The sequence below is a fragment of the Triticum aestivum genome, chromosome 1B (genome assembly GCF_018294505.1).
Source record: "Triticum aestivum cultivar Chinese Spring chromosome 1B, IWGSC CS RefSeq v2.1, whole genome shotgun sequence".
Taxonomy (NCBI): domain Eukaryota; kingdom Viridiplantae; phylum Streptophyta; class Magnoliopsida; order Poales; family Poaceae; genus Triticum; species Triticum aestivum.
Window position 1 is genome coordinate 220,882,080 of NC_057795.1, and position 16,687 is coordinate 220,898,766.

Genomic DNA, 16,687 nt, shown 5'->3' on the forward strand with positions numbered 1-16,687 from the left:
CCGGGGGCACTTCCCTCCGGGAGGGGGAAATCATCACCAATGTGATCACCAACAATCCTCTCATTGGGAGGGGGTCAATCTCCATCAACATCTTCACCAGCACCATCTCCTCTCAAAACCCTAGTTCATCTCTTGTATCCAATCTTGTATCAAAACCACAAATTGGTACCTGTGGGTTGCTAGTAGTGTTGATTAATCCTTGTAGTTGATGCTAATTGGTTTACTTGGTGGAAGATCATATGTTCAGATCCTTAATGCATATTATTACTCCTCTGATTATGAACATGAATATGCTTTATGAGTAGTTACGTTTGTTCCTGAGGGCATGGGTGAAGTCTTGCTATTAGTAGTCATGTGAATTTGGTATTCGTTCGATATTTTGATGAGATGTATGTTGTCTTTTCCCCTAGTGGTGTTATGTGAACGTCGACTACATGAAACTTCACCATTATTTGGGCCTACAGTAAGGCATTGGGAAGTAATATGTAGATGATGGGTTGCTAGAGTGACAGAAGCTTAAACCCTAGTTTATGTGTTGCTTTGTTAGGGGCTAATTTGGATCCATATGTTTAATGATGTGTTTAGGTTTACCTTAATACTTCTTTTGTAGTTGCGGATGCTTGCAATAGGGGTTAATCATAAGTGGGATGCTTTTCCAAGTAAGGGCAGTACCCAAGCACCGGTCCACCCACATATCAAATTATCAAAGTAGCAGACGTGAATCATATAAACGCGATGAAAACTAGCTTGACAATAATTCCCATGTGTCCTCGGGAGCTCCTTTCTCATTATTAGAAATTGTTCAGGCTTATCCTTTGATACATAAAGGATTGGGCCACCTTGCTGCACTTTATTTAGTTTATTTACTTGTTACTCGTTACTATTTATCTTATCACAAAACTGTCTGTTACCTACAATTTCAGTGCTTGCAGAGAAAACCTTACTGAAAAACGCTTATCATTTCCTTCTGCTCCTCGTTGGGTCTGACACTCTTACTTATCGAAAGGACTACCATAGATCCCCTACATTTGTGGGTCATCACGCCCCTGCTCCTCGTGCTAGCGCACCCGACGGCGACCTCCACCATGGCCCTGTTCGCGTGGAGCCCAGCTCCACCACCACTAGTGCCCGGTAGCACCTCCGTTGTCGGCGACTCGTGCTGTTGCTCGCCTTGCTCCTCGTGCCCTGCTCTTGCCTCCGCTATGACATGAGCCTCGACGCTCTGTTGTTTTCTTGCACGCCCATGGCGTCCTTGACGCTTGAGCCTTGCCATGCTTGTTGCTGTCGTTACCACCCCCGCGTCCCGCTGACTCTCTGCATCCGCGGGGAAGCCCCTGCCCGAGCTCCGAGTCCACTGCATTATGCTCGAGGTTCGGCTAGATCACGGCCGGATATGGTCCCTTCTCATCTCCTGCCTCGGACCCAGCCTGCCATGCACAACCTCTATTCGCTTGGGATCCATGCGCCACCGAACCGAGCCTCGTCCTCGAGATGTTGTCATGACACCTCCCCGAACAGGAGCAATTTTGGGTCGCCATTTACCCCTTTCGATTCGTTAAGACCCTCATGTACGAATACACCCGGTGATGCGTCAAGTAGCTCTACCAATGAACCGAACATCTACAAAACGTGTACCACTACCGTCGCCCCGAAGATGTTGGCTTCATCAAGTACCTCTCTGAAACAAACGTGTACAACTATTTCCACTACGACCTGTGAACGACTACTTCCCTCGACAATTTTGAACCGCCCCAAAAAGCATGCTTCGAAGGTATAACGCCGAGACGACCTTCCGAGAATGAATGGATGTGTTGTATGAGATGCTCGTGTTTGCACCATGTCCGAGTTGTTCCTTGCGCGTTCCTCATTGCGTTGCTGTCGACACGTGGGAACCCGGTAACCGGGATCACCCCATCATCCTTGCATGACACGCTTCCGACCACTTCTTTTGCACCCGTATCTCAACGAGTAACCGGAACGGATATGTTGTTGTGGCATCATTTTCGGATTCCTTGTCGTGGCACCCTCTCTTTCCACCACGGTGGCAAATGCTTCATCATGTTAACATTTTCATAAAATTGCATAAAAGTTGAATATGTCATCCGCATCATGATAACAACATTTAAAATGGTTAAAATTGATGTTTGCATACTTTTGCTTAGATGACATGTTAAAATGGTTTAATTCATAATTAAATAACCGTCACTCCGAATTAAATAAACTTTATATGAATATGGGAATTTTCCGGAATTGTTGTTTGTTGTTTTCGGCCTCATTTAAGATTGCCTAGATAGGTAGTTTAATTATGCTTCGCTTCTTGCCATGTTAACCAACATTTAATATTGTTGAGTACTTAAACGAAAGAGAACTAAATAATTCGAATGTGGTGTTTCATCAATATGCAACTCGTTGCATATTGAGCTCCACTTAATTTGTAGTATTATGTGTTGCACTTTGCTATGCCATGTATATTTAAACCGGACATGCATCATACTTGATTGTACATCATGCCATGTTTATGTTATGGTTGTTTACCATGTTGTTTGCTTCTTTCTGATTGTGCTTCTTCTCGATAGTTCTGGTTATGTTGCGATTGTGAGGAATCTCTTGACTATGCTTGCTCGTCTACTTCATGGACCGCGTTCTTCTTCATAGCGGGATTTCAGGCAAGATGACCGTCACCTTGGATCCCATTACTATCTTTGCTATGCTAGTTGTCTTGATGCTATCGCTATGTCGCGCTTCCTACCACTTGTTTATCAAGCCTCCCTCTATGCCATGAAATAGCCTCTAACCTTTTCCACCATCCCAGCAAACCGTTGTTTGGCTATGTTAGTGCTTTGCTCAGCCCTTCCTATAGCATTGCTAGTTGCGGGTGCAGTTGCAGGTTGTTCCATGTTGTGACATGGATATCATGGGATACCACAATATCTCTTATTTAGTCAATGCACATATATACTTGGTAAAGGGTGGAAGGCTCGGCCTTATGCCTGGTGTTTTGTTCCACTCTAGTCGCCCTAGTTTCTGTCATACCGGTGTTATGTTCCTTGATTTTGCATCCCTAACATGATGATGGTTTATGGGCCCCTCTTGACACTCGCTTTGGATAAAACTCTTCCAGCAAGGCCCAACATTGGTTTTAACATTTGCCATCATAATAATATTGAATTAATTAATCATTCTGCATAGGGGGTCGCTTCCCTGGGTTCTAATTCCACATAAACAGGGGGCCAGTGCTGATGGTGTTGGTCCCAAACAGGCAGACTGCGGGGCCACCCTAGGGCAACACGAGGATCTGGTTTTACTCGTAGGCTGACCTCTCCGGACGTGGCCTGAGACAAGATATGCGCGACAACTATCCGGGTGTTGGCACGCCGGGAGGTCTTGCTGGATTAGTTTTACCATTGTCGAAATGTCTTGTGCACCGGGATCCCGAGTCTGATCGGATGTCTCGCCATGGAGGATTCTCTCCATGGATCATGAGCTTGTGACGGACTATGTTGGGACACCCCTGGAGGGTTCAAACTTTCGATGGTCGTGCCCGCGGTTATGTGGCAGATGGGAATTTTTAATATCCGGTTGTAGAGAATTTGACACCAGATTCGAATTAACATACATCAACTGCGTGTGTAACCGTGATGGTTCCTTTTCGGGTGAGTTCGACAAGAGAACACGGTGGGGTTATGTTTGAACGTAAGTAGTTCATGATCATTTCTTGATCATTACTAGTTTGCAACCGTTTGCGTAGTTTCTCATCTTACACTTGTACTCGTAAGTTAGCCACCAGACAATGCTTAGTCGCTTGCTGCAACCTCACCACTTATCCTTTTCATACCCATTAAGCTTTGCTAGTCTTGATACCCATGGTAATGGGATTGCTGTGTCCTCGTGGCTCTCAGTTTACTACAACAACAGTTGCAGGTATAGGTAATGCGATGATCTAACGCAAGTGCGATGCTTGCTTGTTTGGAGTTCTCCTTCTGCTGCTTCTTCGATCAGGGGATTTTGGTTCTAGGTCGGGAGCCTAGGATTAGCAGGGTGGATGTCATTCTTCTTTGTCGTTTGATTTCATCCATTGTTGGATCCTGCTCTTCTACATGATGAATGCTATGTATTGATGTATTGTTGTATGAATGTTGTATCTTGTGGCGAGGGTAAGCCTTTATCTCATATTCCCATCCATTCCGTACATGGTATGTTGTAATGATATCCACCTTGCTATGCGCTCGAAATGCGATTGTGCCCCAATCATTAATTCAGCACGTGATTGGGACAGAATCGCATCTTGGGTGCTACAAGTTGGTATCGGAGCCTTACCGACCTTAGGAGCCCCCTTGATTGATCGAACCGCTGCCGTTGTTGAGTCTAGAAAAAAACTATTCTGAGTCTAGTTATATCGGAGAGTAGGATTTCTTTTTACTCCTCATCCCCTCATCGCTCTGGTGAGGACTCGTGACGTACATGTTTTGACTTCACTCTCCTCTTTTTCACTAAAAAAATTTTAGGCTCATGCGGGTATTATGGAATCGTTGCGATATCGATGTGACGGGGATTCTGTCTTGGTGCCTCCTGACATTTAGGGGTTGTGGCAGTTTCCCGGGGAGTTGAGCTCCAAGGTGTTTCCGTCACAGTGTTTATCATTTCTGTTCCAGATACCAGAGGATGCCTACATCAAAAACGCTTCTATACTCTTTGTGGTGAGAGTAGTTTGACGACACCAAGTACTGGGGAGAACAATCAGACGTATTGCCACTTCTAGTATATCGGATGTTTTCGAAGGTCTAAGGTACACGATTTTCAAGGTTTTCTTGGTTATGTGTTGACGGATGGATGTAGTTGGAGTGTAGGATTTGTTAGTTGTGTGAGATATTTGTGCCTCCATGTATCCCCAACACCAGCTTGCATAACCAGAAAGTTTCGGGAGTTCATAGGTGGGAATTCAAGTACTTACCTGGGATATCTTTCCAACAGATGTATGATTTGAGGTTGGGGTCCAACGTCTAGCGGTTTTCTTTTCAGGGTCGATTTAGAGTGGTCGCGAGGCATCTTAAAGAATCATTGGCTATGCTGATTCGGGGATGTCTCGTTTGTCATTCATGATGTCCGCTGTACATCGTGCCCGTGGAGCCTCATTGCGAACACTTTGGGCGGAATCTCCACCATATGTTTACTTCCGGCTTATTCCGCAGGCCAAATCCTTTGTTTTGTTTTGAGTTGTGGTATTCGAGTTGCTTCGATGTCAAGTGTTGATCCATACCTTTCCTAAGCGGTGTTCTCATATTCTATGGGAGTGCTAATCTTTCTTGATCATCAAGATTGCCATGTCAATTCTTTACCAACCGGTGTGCTTCTCTTCAAGTTAATCACATCTTTTCAATATTTTCTATATCAATTCACATTTATTCGCAATGGCATTCTTTTCATTCGTCCCAAGTTGCCTTTGTTTTTCCCACCATCCCACCCTTTACTTCAAGGACTCAGATATCTTACTCAAGTATCCATTTTATTGATGTGAAGACTCTTCGTTCTTTTCCTTTAGTATTTTTATCCGGTGATTCTCATTAAGAAGCCAAGGAAGCTTCAATTTTATCATTCTTTATTTTTTCCTTCTTCGGTGAACTAAATGTAATCTTTAGGTGTTGATCATATCACTTTCATCCTTTCATATCCTTTCTCACGCCGGTGTACGTCTTAATCATTCACTTCTCGCTATTCATTCGTTCTAGAGTGTAGAAGATATCTTAGAAGATTCATGTTTCCATTCTTAATCCATTCAAGCTATTCCGTGGTTGTTACCTCATTCAAGCCATATAATTCAACCGGTGCAATCTCTCCTTAAAAATTGCTCAATGGTGTTTCTCTTAGTGGGCCCTAACCCACAGGTCTTTTCCCAGGATCTTACCTGACACTTCTAATTTTTTGGAGTTATTCTCAAATTCTTTTCACAGTTTGATGTAAGAATGAATTATCATCTATCATATTCCTTATGCAAGATTGCTTTCAAAACATTTTCATCTTTGGTTCAACCTTTCCTCTTTTCATTATTCCGGAGTATCTCAACAATTTTGGTGGTGTTCCTCATCGTCTTCTCAGTGTTGAAGACCGAAGAAAGAGTTTCTCTTAAATCTTGTCCATTCTCTTGAAGACTCATGGTTCTAACTTCATGCCATCCTCATAATTGTTTTCGATGGTGAGAATTCTTTTCTTATCCATCTGAGGCACTTCAGAGCTATTTTCATTTTGATTCTCCGAAGGCCATCATTTTATTCTTCATACTCAACGTTTAGCTCTCGTTCCCAATTCTTCCGGTGCATCATTAAAGTATTATCTACTCTGCTCGTGATCTCTTCATTCTCTTGCATCTAGATTTTGCCAAGTATCTTTGTTGTTTTCTAATTCTTCCCGGTGATTCGTCCCTTTGCTACGTCCATTTTCAATTCCTGCCGGTGGTTCGCTGACGACCTTATTTAAGATTGTGCGAGATCTCTCTTTAATCCTTTTCAATGAGAATAAGTAGTATGCCAAATCTGTTGCTTGTCATCAGTTTAAGTTGATGAAGGATAAACATACAATAAATATTATTCTTGTTTCCTCAAGGTGATTCAATTCTTTCCGGAGTTCATTCGTGGTATCAATTCTCATTTCAAGTTCCTCACCTTTCTTTTCCGGAGTTGTTTTCTTGGATGTCTCATCACGAAGCTCCATCTAAATAATTGCAAGGCTTCACCTTGTGCTTTCAACTTCTCTTTTCTTTCTATAATTCTCTTTTTATGGGAGTTCTTCATGGAGGCTATACATGGTGGTTCATCAAGGATTAATTCATTCTTCAAGTGTTCAACAACATTTTCTTGGAGGAGTTCAAGTATTCTTCTTCTTGCATTTTGAAGTGCAATTCTTTCTACCTTATCTTTTGAGGTGGTACTATGTCGTTCTTAACAATTTCCCTTCATGTTTCATGATTCACAAGTTCTGGGGAATGAGATATTGTAAAACTATCATTTTCTCTTTGATCATGAATTGTTTCAACCCATAACAATTTCTTCGTTGCAGTATCTTGGTATAGATTTCACCTAAAGCCTTACCTAAGGAGTGTTTCCATTGTGGTGAGTGTCCATGATCCAAGTCTCCTCCTATTCTCGCGGTGAAAGAAGTTTTCATCTCTTCGTTGCTCTCAAGCAAGCAATTGATTTTGGTAGTGGCAGAATTTTACCTCAAGTTTTGAGATGTTTCCATAAGCCCGCAATAAGCTTTTGCTTTTCGTTGTTGATTTTCCAACAACTCCGTTCAATCCTTCTCTGCAAGGATGCTTTCCAAGTTCATTTGTGGCAGAAGTTGTCATTTTCTTCTCCGTCCCTTTATCCCAGCAATCTAGCTTCTATTCTTTCGTTCCGGAGGCATTGTGATGTTGCTGTCTTCACCCATCACCTTGTTTTGTGAAGATCATGTTATTTTCTTGCTTATTCATTTAACCAAAGTGTTGTGTTCTCATTAAAGTTCTTACATCTTATCAAGTCATGCCTCTCTTTTCAACCGGAGTGCTGCCCGAATTCTTTATTCTTATTCCTTGTCCAGCTAATTTTAACCGGAGTGGCTTAAAAATCTATTTGTCCCCTAAGCTCTTAGTTGTCATCATATTCCTTGTTCCTCTAGTCGAACGAACTATTTGCAATCTTGTTTGTCTCTGTTGTATTCTTCCTTTCAAGTTTTTGCAATCTCTAAGGTTCTATGGTTTCACTCGTTTGTCGAAGAAGCAACTTTGTTTTACCTCTTCCTTTTTTGCTTCTCTCGGGTGCCATCCCTAGAATCTCAGGTCGAGATCCTCTGTTAGTGTGGGAGAGTTGTGACACCCCGAGACCGACGCTCCAGAAGACTTCCAGCTATTCCGAGTTTCGCCGTGTGATTTATTTTTGCTTGTTGCATTTCATCATCGCATCATCGTATTGCATCGGCACTGCGTGCCGTCATTGTTTTTAAAACTTGCACCCGCTCGTAGTTGTCGATTCCCCCTGCCTTCGTTGATCGATCCGAGTCAAACCTGGTTTTCAATTCTCTCTTGCTCAAACCCTTTTCCTAACCCTCTCTCTCTTTTCTTGCAAGTTCTGTTTTCTTTAAGAAACAGAAAGGGAAATTCAGAGAGAGGGAGAGTAGTGCAGCAGCCCAGCCAGGCCGGCCCGTTCCTCCCAGCCCACCAAGGCCAGGCTGCCCTCTCTCTAAAACCTAGCGAGCCTTCTGCCTCCCTCTCCTCGATCCCCATCTCCCTCACGCCGCCACCCACAGGAAACGCACGCGCTGCGCCCTCGTCCCGATCCCCTCCTGGGCGTGCTCCTGTCTGACCCGGCCGTCCACCCGCGTCACGCACTCAAGCGCCTCGCCTCGCCGCTACCTCCCCGCCGCCCCAGAGCATCTCGTCAGAATGCGCCCTACTGCAGCTGCTCTTCCCACGCGCCGCCGGACCTCCCCGTGGCCAGCACCATTGCCTCAGGCCATGGCGCCGCCACGTAGCTCCCTGCCGCTGGCCCGGACGCTCCTCTGCTCCCGTTTTCCCTATGCTGCTTCGCCGGTTCCTTTGCTCCATCATCTCCGCCCCGCGCCTCAACTCTGTGACGTCCCCATCGCCCTCCTTGCCTTGCTCCGGCCTCCTCTTCTGCACGACCCAAGGGCGCCCCTGCTCCTCGTGCTTGCGCGCCCGATGGCGACCTCCACCACGGCCCTGTTCGCGTGGAGCCCTGCTCCACCACCACTAGTGCCCGGCAGCACCTCCGTTGTGCTGCTTCTCGCCTTGCTCCTCGTGCCCCGCTCTCGCCTCCGCTATGACATGAGCCTCGACGCTCTTTTTTTTGCTGCACGCCCATGGCGTCCTTGACGCTCGAGCCTTGTCATGCTTGCTGCTGTCATTACCACCCCCACGTGCGCGAGCTCCGAGTCCGCTGCTTTCTGCTCGAGGTCCGGCTAGATCACGGCCCGATCTGGTCCATTCTCATCTCCTACCTCGGACCCAGCCGCCACCGACCCGAGCCTTGTCCTCGTGCTGTTGTCATGATACCTCCCCGAACGGGAGCAATTTTGGGTCGCCAAGTACCCCTTTGGATTCGTCAAGACCCTCATGTATGAGGGCGTCTTTGAATCATAGGATTCTCAAAACACGGGAATAGAAAAAATGTAGGAATAGAGTGTCATGTCCTCTTGTATCCTACAGGATTTAGGGAAGTGTTTGGTAGCATAGGAAAAGCAAAGGAATTCTACAAAGAAGTTTGAGTGGATGGAAAGTTTTCTCCAAAATGTAGTAGAAATGATTTCTATGGAAAAAATCATAAGGATACCAATCCTACAAATCAAACGAACATCACAGGAAAAAATCCTAAGGATCCAAATCCTATAAAAATCCTATGAAATTCCTTTGTATCAAAGGACCCCTGACTACACCCGGTGATGCGTCAAGTACCTCTACAGATGACCCAAACCTCTACAAAACGTGTACCACTACCGTCGCCCGGAAGACGTTGGATTCGTCAAGTACCTCTCCGAAACAAACGTGTACAACTACTTCCACTACGACCCATGAACGACTACTTCCCTCGACGATTTTGAACCACCCCAAAACGCACGCTTCAAAGGTATAATGCCGAGACGACCTTCCAAGAATGAATGCATGTGTTGTATGAGATGCTCGTGTTTGCACCGTGTCTGAGTTGTTCCTTGCACGTTCCTCGTTGCCTTGTTGTTGACACGTGGGAACCCGGTAACCGGGATCACCCCACCATCCTTGCATGACATGCTTCTCATCACTTCTTTTGCACCCTCTCTTTCCACCACGGTGGCAAATGCTTGATAAGATGCTCATGTCAACATTTTCATAAAATTGCATAAAAGTTGAATATGTCATCCGCATCATGATAACAACATTTAAAATGGTTAAAATTGATGTTTGCATTCTTTTGCTTAGATGACATTTTAAAATGGTTTAATTCATAATTAAATAACCGTAACTCCGAATTAAATAAACTTTATATGCATATGGGAATTTTTCGGAATTGTTGTTTGTTGTTTCCAGCCTCATTTAAGATTGCCTAGATAGGTAGTTTAATTATGCTTCACTTATTGCCCTGTTAACCAACATTTAACATTGTTGAGTACTTAAACGAGAGAGAACTAAATAATTCAAATGTGGTGTTTCGTCAATATGCAACTCGTTGCATATTGAGCTCCACTTAATTTGTAGTATTGTTTGTTGCACTTTACTATGCCATGTATATTTAAATCGGACATGCATCATACTTGATTGTGCATCATGCCAAGTTTATGTGATGGTTGTTTACCATGTTGTTTCCTTCTTTTTGGTTGTGCTTCTTCTCAATAGTTTTGGTTACATTGCGATTGTGAGGATTCTTTCGACTACGCTTGCTCGTGTACTTCATGGACCTCGTTCTTCTTCCTAGCGGGATTTCAGGCAAGATGACCGTCACCTTGGACCCCACTACTCTCTTTGCTATGCTAGTTGTCTCGATGCTATTGCTATGTCGCGCTTCCTACCACTTGTTTATCAAGCCTCCCTATATGCCATGAAACAACTCTAAACTTTTCCACCATCCCAGTAAACCGTTGTTTGGCTATGTTACCGCTTTGCTCAGCCCTCTTATGGCGTTGCTAGTTGAAGGTGTAGTTGCAGGTTGTTCCATGTTGGGACATGGATATCATGGGATATCACAATATCTCTTATTTAATTAATGCAAATATATACTTGTTAAAGGGTGGAAGGCTCGACCTTATGCATGGTGTTTTGTTCCACTCTTGCCGCCGTAGTTTTCATCATATCGGTGCTATGTTCCTTGATTTTGTGTCCCTAACACGATGAGGGTTTATGGGCCCCTCTTGACAGTTTGCTTTGAATAAAACTCTTCCAGCAAAGCCCAACATTGGTTTTAACATTTGCCATCATAATAATATTGAATTAATAATCAATCTGCATAGGGGGGTGCATCCTCGGGTTCTAATTCCACATAAACAGGGGGGCTGGTGCTGATGGTGTTGGTCCCAAACGGGCAGACTGCGGGGCCACCACGGGGCAACACGAGGATCTGCTTTTTCTCGTAGGCTGACCTATTCGGATGTGGTCTAAGATGAGATAAGCGCGGCTACTATTAGGGTGTCGGCATGCCGGGAGGTCTTGCTAGATTAGTTTTACCATTGTCGAAATGTCTTGTGCACCGGGATCCCCAGTCTGATCGGATGTCCCGCGATGGAGGATTGTCTCCGCGGATCATGAGCTTGTGATGGGCTAAGTTGGGATACCCCTATAGGGTTTAAACTTTCGAGAGCCGTGCCCACGGTTATGTGGTAGATGGGAATTTTTAATGTCCGGTTGTAGAGAATTTGACACTAGATTTGAATTAAAATACACCAACCGTGTGTGTAACTGTGATGGTCTCTTTTCGGGTGAGTTCGAGAAGAGAACACAGTGGGGTTATGTTTGAACGTAAGTAGTTCAGGATTATTTCTTGATCATTACTAGTTTGCGACCGTTTGAGTAGTTTCTCATCTTACTCTTGTACTCGTAAGTTAGCCAGCATACAATGCTTAGTCGATTGCTGCAACCTCACCACTTATCCTTTCCATACCCATCAAGTTTTGCTAGTCTTGACCCCATGGTAATGGGATTGCTGAGTCCTCGTGGCTCACAGTTTACTACAACAACAGTTGCAGGCACAGGTAATGCAATGATCTGACGCGAGTGCGATGCTTGCTTGTTTGGAGTTCTCCTTCTGCTTCTTCTTCGATGAGGGGATTATGGTTCCAGGTCGGGAGCCTGGGATTAGCAGGGTGGATGTTGTTCTTCTTTTTTGTTTGGTTTCATCGTTAGTCGGATCCTGCACTTCTACATGATGAATGCTATGTATTGATGTATTGTTGTATGAATGTTGTAGCTTGTGGCGAGGGTAAGCCTTTATCTTGTATTCCCATCTATTCAGTACATGGTATGTTATAATGATATCCACCTTGCTATACGCTCGAAATGCGATTGTGCCCCAATCATCAATTCATTACGTGATTGGGATAGAATCGCATCTTGGGCGCTACAACCCACAAGTATATGGGGTCAATTGTAGCCTTTTTGATAAGTAAGAGTGTCGAACCCAACTAGGAGGAGAAGTAAATGACAAGTGGTTTTTAGTAAGGTAATATCTTCAAGTGCTAAAATTGGAAGTAGCGGTGCAGTTTGATAGCAAGATAATTTGTAACGAGCAAGTAACATAGTTGTAAGAAAAGGGCAGCAAGGTAGCCCAATCCTTTTGTGTCAAAGGAGAGGCCAAAACGGTCTCCTATGATAAGAAAAGTGTTCTTGAGGGTACACGGGAATTTCATCTAGTCACTTTCATCATGTTGGCTTAATTCGTGTTTGCTACTTTGGTAAGTTGATATGTGGGTGGACTGTTGCTTAGGTGTTGTTCTTGGTTGAACAAACCTACTACTTATGACTAACCCTCTCGTAAGCATCCGCAACTACAAGAAAATTATTAAGAATAAGTTCTAACCATAGCATTAAACTTTTGGATGCAATCGGTCCCTTAGGAAATAGCGCATAAACTGGGGTTTAAGCTTCTATTACTGTCGCATCCCATCGTCTAATAACTACTCCACAATGCATTCCCTTAGGCCCAAATATGGTGAAGTGTCATGTAGTCGACGTTCACATGACACCACTAAGGGAATCACAACATACATATCATCGAAATTTCAAACACATATCAAGTTCACATGATTACTTGCAACATGATTTCTCCCGTGACCTCAAGAACGAAAGTAACTACTCACAAATGATAATCATGCTCAAGATCAGACGGGTATTAAATAGCATAATGGATCTGAACATATAATCTTCCACCAAATACACCATATAGTAATCAACTACAAGATGTAATCAACTCTACTAGTCACCCACAAGCACCAATCTATAGTTCTGGTACAAAGATTGAACACAAGAGATGAACTAGGGTTTGAGAGGAGTTGGTGTTGTTGAAGATGTTGAGGAAGATAGCCCTAACCCAAGATGGGAGAGTTGTTGGTGATGATGATGACAATGATTTCCCCCTCCCGGAGGGAAGTTCCCTGGCAGAATCGCTCCGCAGGAGGGCAAAAGTGCTCCTGCCCAAGTTCCACCTCGAGATGGCGGCGCTTCATCCCGAAAGTCCTCTTCTTATTTTTTTTCTAGGTCAAAATGACTTATATACAAGAAGAGGGGCACCGGAGGTGGGCCTGGGTGAGCACAACCCACCAGGGTGTGCATGGGCTCCCTGGCGTGCCCAGGTGGGTTGTGCCCACCTGGTGGGCCCCTTCTGGTAGTTATTGACTCCAAAAATTCTTATTTATTCCATAAAAAATCCACGTGAAGTTTAAGATCATTTGGAGTTGTCCGGAATAGGTAGCCTGACATAGCTTTTTCAGGTCCAGATTTCCAGCTGCCAGAATTCTCCCTTTTGTGTATACCTTGCATATTATGAGAGAAAAGGTATTATAATTGCTCCAAAAAGCATTATTATACAATGAAACAACATAAATAACAGTAGGAAAACATGATGCAAAATGGACAGGCCGATACGCTCTCAGATAATAAGTAAAGCGTTCTTGAGGGCACACGGGAATTTCATCTAGTTAATTTCATCATGTTTGTTTGATTCGCGTTCGCTACTTTGATAATTTGATATGTGGGTGGACTGGTGCTTGGCTGCTGTTCATACTTGAAAAAGCCTCCTGTGGTGTCAAAACCGGCGGATCTCGGGTAGGGGGTCCCGAACTGTGCGTCTAGGCGAATGGTAATAGGAGACAAGGGACATGATGTTTTACCCAGGTTCGGGCCCACTTCATGGAGGTAAAACCCTATGTCCTGCTTGATTAATATTGATGATGTGTGTTACAAGAGTAGATCTACCACGAGATCAAGGAGGCTAAACCCTAGAAGCTAGCCTATGGTATGATTGTTGTTCGTCCTACGGACTAAAGCCATCCGGTTTATATAGACACCGGAGAGGGCTAGGGTTACACAGAGTCGGTTACAATGGTAGGAGATCTACATATCCGTATCGCCAAGCTTGCCTTCCACGCCAAGGAAAGTTCCATCCGGACATGGGACGAAGTCTCCAATCTTGTATCTTCATAGTCTTGGAGTCCGGCCGATGATGATAGTTCGGCTATCCGGACACCCCCTAGTCCAGGACTCCCTGAGTAGCCCCTAAACCAGGCTTCAATGACGACGAGTCCGGCGCGCCTATTGTCTTCGGCATTGCAAGGCGGGTTCCTCCTCCGAATAATTTATAGAAGATTGTGAACACCAGGATAGTGTCCGGCTCTGCAAATTAAATTCCACGTACCACCATAGAGAGAATAATATTCACACAATGTTCAATCTGCTGACGTATTTGGTGGCGTGACGTCACACCACTACCAAGCCTTTACTCGAATTGTTTTTATTGTACCACCTCAGCGCGTTTAGCGAAGCGGTTTCCTTGGCACGTCTTGTTGAAGCAGAGATCGTGTTCCCCTTATTCCGGGATTCCCATCAATTCTGACGTGGGTAACCCAACCGCGCCATTGATTGCAGCGCTTGAGAGATAAGCGAGTTTTATCAGGCCGGTGGGGACACATGTTTTTGTCCGCCCATATAAGGGGATAAAGATCCAACCCTTTTACCCGCGCCTTCTTCCTCCTTGGCTTATCCATCTCCGCGAACTCGAGCTCCAGCGCCCAAGTCCGCACATCTCACCTCAACCTTCTCCAACTATGTCCGGAGCGGGAGGCAAGTGGATTGCCTCCTCCGTCACGGAGGGGCACATCCAGAAGCTGCGCAGCGCCGGATATTCATCCAGCAACATCGCGCACCGGCTCCCCAACGAGGGAGAGCTCATCCCCACCCCCAGGACCCATGAGAGGGTAGTATTTCTTCCCCATTTCCTCCGCGGACTGGGCTTCCCACTCCATCCCTTTGTCCGGGGGCTCATGTTCTACTACGGCCTGGATTTCCATGATCTGGCCCCAAATTTCATCCTCAATATCTCGGCGTTCATCGTCGTGTGTGAGGCCTTCCTCTGCATCCAGCCCCACTTCGGCTTGTGGCTCAAGACCTTCAGTATCAAGCCGAAGGTTGTGAAGGGCAGTCAAGCAGAGTGCGGAGGCTCCATGGTGGGTAGGATGTCCCACGTTACTTGGCTTGAGGGCACTTTCGTGGAAACCATTAAGGGGTGGCAATCGGGGTGGTTCTACATCACCGAGCTACGTGACCCTGTGTCACATCCCTAGCTTCTGGTGCTGCCTAGTGTTTGCATCATGTTTAAATTTTGAAACTTGAACTGAGGAAAATTGGAAGCCTCAAAACCCTAAATAAAAGAAGGGCAAAAACCCTAAAATCTCATTCATTGCTCCAAAATGCTCTTCTTAGATGTTTAAATTTTTGGCAAGGGTTTTGATCCAAACCAAAAATAATGAACATTTTAAAAGAATTTATTTTTGGGACTTTGAATTTAAATCATTAGCTATTTGCATTTGAATTATATTCATATAATTAGAATATAATTTCAAATACCCCTGAAATATTTTATGAGCTTTTGGAAAAGTCCATCTAGCATAATAAAAATATTCAGAGGAGTTTTTGGCATTGTTTGAATTATTTTAAATTCAAAATAGTGGCAAAACAAATTTAAAGAAAATAAAACAGAACAGAAATATAAAATAGAGCAGAACTTACCTGTAACTTACCTAGCGCTCACCGAAGCCACCTGGACGGCCCAACACTGTTGGCCCAGCCCATCTCCCCCCCCCTCTTGTCTCCTTCCAGCTCTCGCCAGAAGGACACGGGCACGCGCCCGGCGCGCGCGGCCACGCGCCCCGGCCACCTCCTCCCTGCCTGGCTGCCTCCTCCTCCTCTGGATGCCTCTCCCGAGCGCCACGCAACCCTCTAGCCCTCCTACTCTCCCCGTGCCCCTCTCCTCTCTCTCTCCGGAACGCTCTCCCCCTCCCCTGTTCTCCTCACCGAACGCGCCCGCCGCCGCCGACGAGAACCACCGTGGCCACCGGCCACCCCACGCCTCGCCTAAGCGCCAAGAAGCTCCGCCCCGTCCCCCTCTTCCTCCTCACCAAGACGGAAGGCGCCGGAAGCCCTGGATGCTGCCAGCTTCGCTGCTCCCCTCCTCGGCCACCGCGGGTCGCCGCCGTCAAATCCGTCCCCGTCCGGCCTCCCTCAAGCTCGCCGTCCACCTCTACAGGGTCTACGTGAGCTCTCCGTCCGTTTCCCCCTCTCTGTTTCGTCGTTCGCGCGCCGTAGCTAGGTTATCTACCAAGGCTGAAACCCCACCACCGCCGGCCATGCCGCCGTCGTCGCTCTAGCTAGCGTAACTCGCGTCCGACCTCAGGCCCATGCTCAGGAGCTCCCCAGAAGGCCAAATCCACCACCCGTTTCCCCTCCCGTGCACCCTAGTGCCGAAACCGCTGAGACCCGAACTCCGGCAGCCGCCGCGGGTTCCACTCCGGCGAACTCCGGCCACCCCCGCACCTCCCGTTGGTCCCCCTAGATGCGCACGGGCACGGGCTATCCTCTGGTGCCCCTGGCGCGTCGATCCGTCGACTCTGGCGAGTTCCGAGCGAACTCCGCCGCGGTTCGAGGTCACCGCCGGCGAAACTCCGGTGGGAGCTGACGTGGCGT